The sequence below is a fragment of the Amphimedon queenslandica genome, unplaced genomic scaffold, assembly GCF_000090795.2.
Source record: "Amphimedon queenslandica unplaced genomic scaffold, v1.1 AMPQUscaffold_13334, whole genome shotgun sequence".
NCBI classification, from domain to species: domain Eukaryota; kingdom Metazoa; phylum Porifera; class Demospongiae; order Haplosclerida; family Niphatidae; genus Amphimedon; species Amphimedon queenslandica.
In genome coordinates, this window is record NW_003546430.1 from 172,356 (window position 1) to 179,188 (window position 6,833).

The following is a 6,833-nucleotide window of genomic DNA, read 5'->3' on the forward strand; positions in this document are numbered from 1 at the left end:
TTCATCACTTCGAAGTCTCATATCTCAGTAAATAATTATATTTAGTCAGTGGGATTTGAAAAACAGTATTATGGTTAGGTATTCATATTAAGGCCATAAAATAAGTATGTCAAATTTGGGTAAAGATACCCTGTAATCCTACTATAATCAATAATGAGTTTTAGCAGCTAGAATCTCAGAATCAATTGATGCTGGAAATCCCATTCAAGATATGTCAGAGGATGAGAATCATATTGTAGATGACAGTGATGAGGAAACAGATATTTCGATTAACGAAGGCCACTTATTCCAATGATGAAGACAATGTTTGTGGACATGCATACCATTATTGTCAATAGTAGATCTGTAAATAATACTACTTAAATCAATGCCTTAATATGTATATACAATTATGATTAATGCTAAAACTGCAAGTACACAATTCTATCAATTATAATCAGTAATTTCATGAGTTCTGTCTTTTCCATTGACTTTAATAAAAGTTACTGGGGGTTTTCAAGTCACACTGGATTAAATCTGATGAGTAGCATCTCTTTCCAGTCAGTCTTTATGCTTCTTGCCCTCCTCTACGTATGAAAATAGACTCCTTGCTATTAAAATTTTCTTAGGTAAAAGAGCTACTACTGATCCATTACTTTTCACTGTAGCTACAGCTTATTTGTCAACTACATTTTTTGAATTACTTTCTCACCAATTACTGCATTCCAAATATTCTGGTGAACGTGGGTTCCTTTGATGTCCATCTCTTCTTGATGAAGTGCTGCTATAGTATTTCCCGTAATAGTGTAGTAAAATTTTACAGGCAGATAATGATAATTTTGCTCGATTAAGTTCGTACAAAATTCAAATTTCAGTTTCAATAACTTATAAGTGACATTTTTTGTTTGGACAGGTCTCTCAACGCTGCCAACCAGGCAAATCAAAAGACGTCATTAAATGCGCCATGCATTGTGAGTGGCTTTGTGAGTGGCAGTTTGTCTTGCTTCATCAATGGTAATTGTGATGCTGCTTTATTCTTAAGGAAATGGTATGACCTGTTTCACAGATTACTTATAGTGGAAGTAATTGTAGAAATTACTTGTTCCCTTAACGTTTTTTACCTTGTTATTAGTGTAAAAAAGCAGAAGAAAAGGCAAGTCGACCAAAAGGCATTGGTCAACTTCTTGTAGCAATGTTTTTATCAATGTTGGAAGATAGGAGTGAGTGCATTTATGGATTACTCGTTTCGAATTCAGTAAAGGGCTTTATTTCTTTAATTTTATTTTCTTTCTTTTCTAGGTTATCGCATATTGCATGTGTGTCAATGGGAAAAAAATACACTAATCAGAAATCTTTTATTTCAAAAATTCAATATCTCCTATCTATTCATATATTTCCATTTTGTCTCTACTCAGGTACATCCTTTTGCATGAAATTAAATTAAATTTGTATCATAGACAGTTATTTCTTAGAGATAAGTGAACTAATAAATTCAGAAACTTGCAAAGTTTTCAGAGAATTGTTATAAATACAAGTTGTATGAATATATGTATGTCTGTACATGTACGTATGTATGTATGTATGTATATATTGAAACTACATTTTTGATAAATAATATGTGACTCAATATGACAAAACCAGGTTGTTTGTGTAGGGGGATTATCAATTTGAGATATGCCTTTCTGAAGTGTTGACATTGGTACCTTATCAAAAAGAGATAGTATCAAAAATTCTAAATTTATCTAATACTACCAAATTTGCCCATCATAGACTTAAGAGCCTAGGTATGAATTCATTTATGTATAACAGACACATTACTTACACATAAACTAGATTTCTTCAGCTCCTCTCCAAATCAGCATCAATGAGTGCTGACTAAAAAAATTTAACTGAAGTCGAGATCAAGTCCTCCAGGGTCCATTTTATATTTCACCTTCAGTAAAGCGTTACCTGTATGGCTTTTACACTGTATTACTTCTGTTTAGGCCTAGATCTTATGTTATTGTTAAATATCATGGCTTTTATATAGGTTTGCTGCCAGTCTATTTGGCCATTTAATCCTTAGTTTTGTTTTTCGATTCTTTGAAATCTCCCGTCAAGTATAGTACTACTTCTGTAAGTTCTGTTATAAATTTATTATGAGGGTTTTGCTCATTTTATTGTAGTTAACTTAATTGGGAAGCTCGCTTCAGCAGGTCTCACTAGGCTATGATATGTGTCTAAACTGATTGAGTAAGGCTTTATATCTGTTATGAAATTCTCATGATGTGGCATGCTAAGAATTGATTAAAAGGTTCTCTCACTTACTGCTCTCTCTTTTTATCTAAGACTACTAATGTTCAAAATTAATTGTATCCAGACAGGACATGCTTATTGATTTTGTTTTGATGTGGTAAGCATTTCTTATATATTTTTAATAAATCACGTACAATGTTTGTATAATTCTTTTCTCACTTGATACATTTTTTGAAATTCTTTAAAATTGTTATCAATTACACTTTTAAATTTAGTGACCGTAATTAATGCTTAATTAATGTGGTTATAAATTACTGATAATTGTTAAATTAAAGATATGCACATTATAAAAGCAGAGCCTCGTCTCTATTGCACCTAAATGCTAAAATCAGTACCTTTGCTAAATTTTTGCATTTATGTACAAGCAGACATGGGGCAAGCACTTTCTAAAATGCTTGAAGCACATCGTAAAGCACTGGGGAAATTGCTTAAGCACAAGCCAGGCACAAATGCTTCAAAATAGCAATGTGCTTCAAGCGCATCGAAAGCACTTGTCATAATGCTTAAGCACAAGCACAAGTACTAATGCTGTAGTTAAAAGCGTGCTTCAAGCAAAACCTAAAGCACTGTTAAAAGTGCTTAAAGCACAGGTACAGAACTCTATCTTGAAGTTATGCCAAAACTTGTGGCAGTTAGGCTCTAAAAGCACCACTCAAAACTTCAAAGTAATAAAAACTGGTAGCTTCTTCATGGTTGTGGCCATCTTTAAAGGTTAAACTGACAGCAGGCCTCATGTGTATGTTATGATAGATGTCATACACATGCATGACAGCTATATTACTGATAACTGATAAAACAGACAAGCACATTAAAAGGAGCTTAAACGAGCATGCGCAGTATAAAAGGGGGTTGGTCTGCCCAAAAATGGAAGCAAATATTCAAAATGGCGATTACACATGATAAAGATCTTGATAACACCAGTTGATTTACATAGTAACAGTAAAAGGAAGAGGCCACAATTGCCTAGCCTCTTATTTTCCACATGTTTCTTGTTCTTATCTTCTGACTAAATCACGGTTAAGTTGTTTATAGCGAGTAATAGTGAAACAGGCCGAGCTCAACTTGAGTTCAGGACGATCAAGGACTCATTCAGGATGACTTTTGACATTGAGTTTGAGTCTGCCGCAGAGAAAGGTGCCTTTAGTCATCATTTAGAAGATTTTCAATCCTTGCTATTTAAGAACAAGCTAGATAGCTTTGGTCTGTTGACAGCCATGTTTAATTTTATAGTTTTAGTTAAAGCTGCATGATGCATGGCTCTTTTGAGTCTCTGCTGGCATAGGGAGTTAGTAAAACTGTCTGTACTCTTCTAAGAGTCTTTTTTAGATCTTGTGGATGCCTGTGGTGCTTGTATTCTGTGATTCTTCACTGTCCATTTTTAATTACATTCTAAAGCCACCCGCCATTTTTAATTGACTGGGCAGCCCACCCCCCTTTTATACCCGTGCTCATGCTCGGTGCTGTAGCAATGATCACGTAAGGTGGAGCAGTGGTTATATTCTGCACATGCTCGTTTAAACAAGAAGGTGCACTATAAAACCATTCACGCAACGTCATGAAATCGCTTCCGTCGATCACAGTATAAAAGGAGGTGCCCTGGGCACAATATGGCGGCCAGATTGAATGAAATTTGAAAATAACAAAATGGCTCCCGCACTGGCACTGTTCTTATCGTGGCTAAATCACTAGCAAAACGCATTATAAAAACATTAAAATTAGCAAAGGTGAGAGAGTTAACCTACAAGCACACCTAGAAAGCATAGCAAGGAGAGAAATGGTATAATTGACTTGAAGTAATAATTTTACATTATTATCAAATATTATATTGTATATTCTGAAAAATCTGCCAACAGCCTAAGAAACACAGTCAATGATGCTGTCAGGCAGGTAATAAGTGATAGTGGCAAGGGAATAGCCCTCACTACTACACAGAAAACCAGCCCAAGAACCGCCACCACTGGGACCAGACAGCCCTGCCGACTACCATATATCAGCCACCATCATCAAGTATAAGTGGTTCCAGCAAAAGACCCCAACATGGTCCTCATTCAGATCCTAGTACTGGTAGCAGTTGTAACATTCAGCGATTTACTGGAAGAAGTAAATACAAAAATATTATTCTAAATTTTTAAAAATATAAACATTATAGGGTTGAATAGATATTGGGATGGTAAGGAGCCTCCTGTATCTGTGTACCTCTTCCCAATTGTGCCCAGTGATGCCGACAAAAATATGGCAGTACTGTGATGGTAATATACCAGCACAAGATAAATGCTAGTACGAGCCTAAAAATATTAATGCCACCATATGATTACTTTACATTACAAATAATACTTACTTCTGTATCTAGTGCCTAATAAACTTGAGTTACGATTACAGGACTCACAACTGGCATTGAATCGAAATTCAGCACAAATCACATGACAATCTAAAATTATGAATAGTTTTGATGATGTTGATAATAATAGTAATAATAATAATAATACTAACAAAGAATACCTGTCTGTAACTGATCATCCTTCGGTCAACCATGCCACACTAACACTAATGTATGTTTCCCAATAGCCGATCCTATATCTATGCACAAAATGGCTGCTCTTTGTCCCCATCACCCATACCTTATTTATATATAATCACTAATTTAAACACATTATAACTACCTGAAGTATTGAGCATAGCAGAAGAACTACTAGTATCATGTGATAGAGCCTCAGAATGATTATCTTTTTAAACTAAATCGGCGAGTAAATGAGACAGCAGTTCCAGCGCCTTCTTTTAGTGCCTAAAGACCCCTTAACTCGATCAAGCCTAACTAGAACTGGTCCTTGTCTTCTTTGAGAGTAAAATGGAAGTCCATTTGGTACCAAAACCCCTCTCTGCCTGCGTTTTTCCTTGAAGAAGCAACACCATCTAGAGCCGACATTTTTACACGTGAATAAAACGGAAGCCACCATGCCCAGGGCCTCGCCTTTTATACCGCACCTTCTCGTTTAAGAGGCTCTCCAGAGACATGAATCACTAGTCGATAGGGCGTAAATAGAAGAAGATAAAGTGAAAGCAAGAGAGAACACGAGGAAGAACAACTTTGGACACGAGCAAAAATTTTTGGTAGTGGTGGGCGATATATCGATATTTTATCGATACAAACGATATTTTACGGTATCGAATCGGATCGGTATCGAAATTTCAAAGGAATCCGGATCGATACATTGACCACGCCCATTTATTAAGGTTAAATAATGTCAATAACGAAAAAATTAATTACTTATAATACACACACGTGGATACACATGCGATATGCATGAAAACATCGATGAAAACAGTCAATAATAAGGGGTGTGACTCCATAGGTGTGGTCTAAATATCGTATCGAAACTGTATCGATACTCCCGATATGAGCTGATATCGATCGGTATCGTATCGAATCAATTTTGGCCAGTATCGCCCACCACTAATTTTTGGCCGAGTGACACATCACGTGAATGAGGTTTTATACCTTTGAAAAATTGCTAAATTATTAATAATTAATGAGATTCATTGGCCAAATACATTGTCATATATTCACCTCACCATGACGTGGAATTATGTTTACCCTATATACAATAGCATTACAAACCTCTGAACTAATTTAAAGGACAAAAAATGATTAAATGCAGTAAATATTGATGATGTAATATGAGGTACATGCATGTAAGGGAGACATAGACATGTAAGCAATTTTATTGATGTTGATGGAAAGCCATGCAGCAAATCTCATTAAAGAGAGTGGATAAGGAGAAAATACATAAATTCTTAACATCATTGTACTTACGAATAGGTGTTGAGCAATTAATTCCTTGATAGCCAGTACCAGTACAATCACAGGTGTAATTAGAAGGAGCTGAAACAAGTGTACAACTACCTCTATTCTGACAAGGACTCAGTTCACATATATAATCTATAGCAAGGAAACAACAGCCTTGGTGTTAACAATGGTGCAATTAATATTGAGTTCATACATGTACGTCACAAATATAAAACTAAGTTAAACAATTCAATAGGGGAGAGTATGCTCTATCAAATGATACACTAAACTTTAGTGGTATACTTTTTTGCTGGAATTAAATATTTAATTCAACAAAGTAATAATATTTATATTATTAAGAGGACATACTCTTGATATTACCTAAACCAGCAAAAGTAAAATCACACAATTTATCATGCAAATGTCATAGAAACTTAATGCTATTGAGTGCATGCACAATTAGCTTCACAGAGTAGAAAACAAACTGCAAAAGTTAATTATACTAAAGCGGCAAAATTAAAAAACTGAAACAGTATTGCATAAATTTAAACTCATACCTTCTGAAGGTTTTAGGTCTATGTTTCCAGAATAAAAGAATTTATTATAATAACCATAAACCATTGCCAATATCTTGTCATCACTGTTATTAGACCAAATAGATATAGTACACTGTAAAAACAAAAAGTTAAAATAACCCCTGCTTGGTTACTTTCATCAGTAAATTGAATAGTTAATGTAACCATTATTTTGTTATCTTAACTACTTTTAGGTTAAT

The 6,833-nt window shown here is 34.7% G+C and overlaps 1 long non-coding RNA gene across 1 annotated transcript; it reads right to left on the reverse strand.

Annotated features, from left to right (window-relative positions):
* Positions 1–3,952: 3,952 nt before the first annotated feature.
* Positions 3,953–5,119, reverse strand: LOC109583034 (uncharacterized). Its single transcript, XR_002185333.1, has 3 exons — positions 4,774–5,119; positions 4,613–4,702; positions 3,953–4,559 (listed from the first exon to the last, which is right to left on the reverse strand). It is a non-coding gene; the product is annotated as an uncharacterized LOC109583034 (long non-coding RNA).
* Between the last annotated feature and the right edge of the window lie 1,714 nt (positions 5,120–6,833).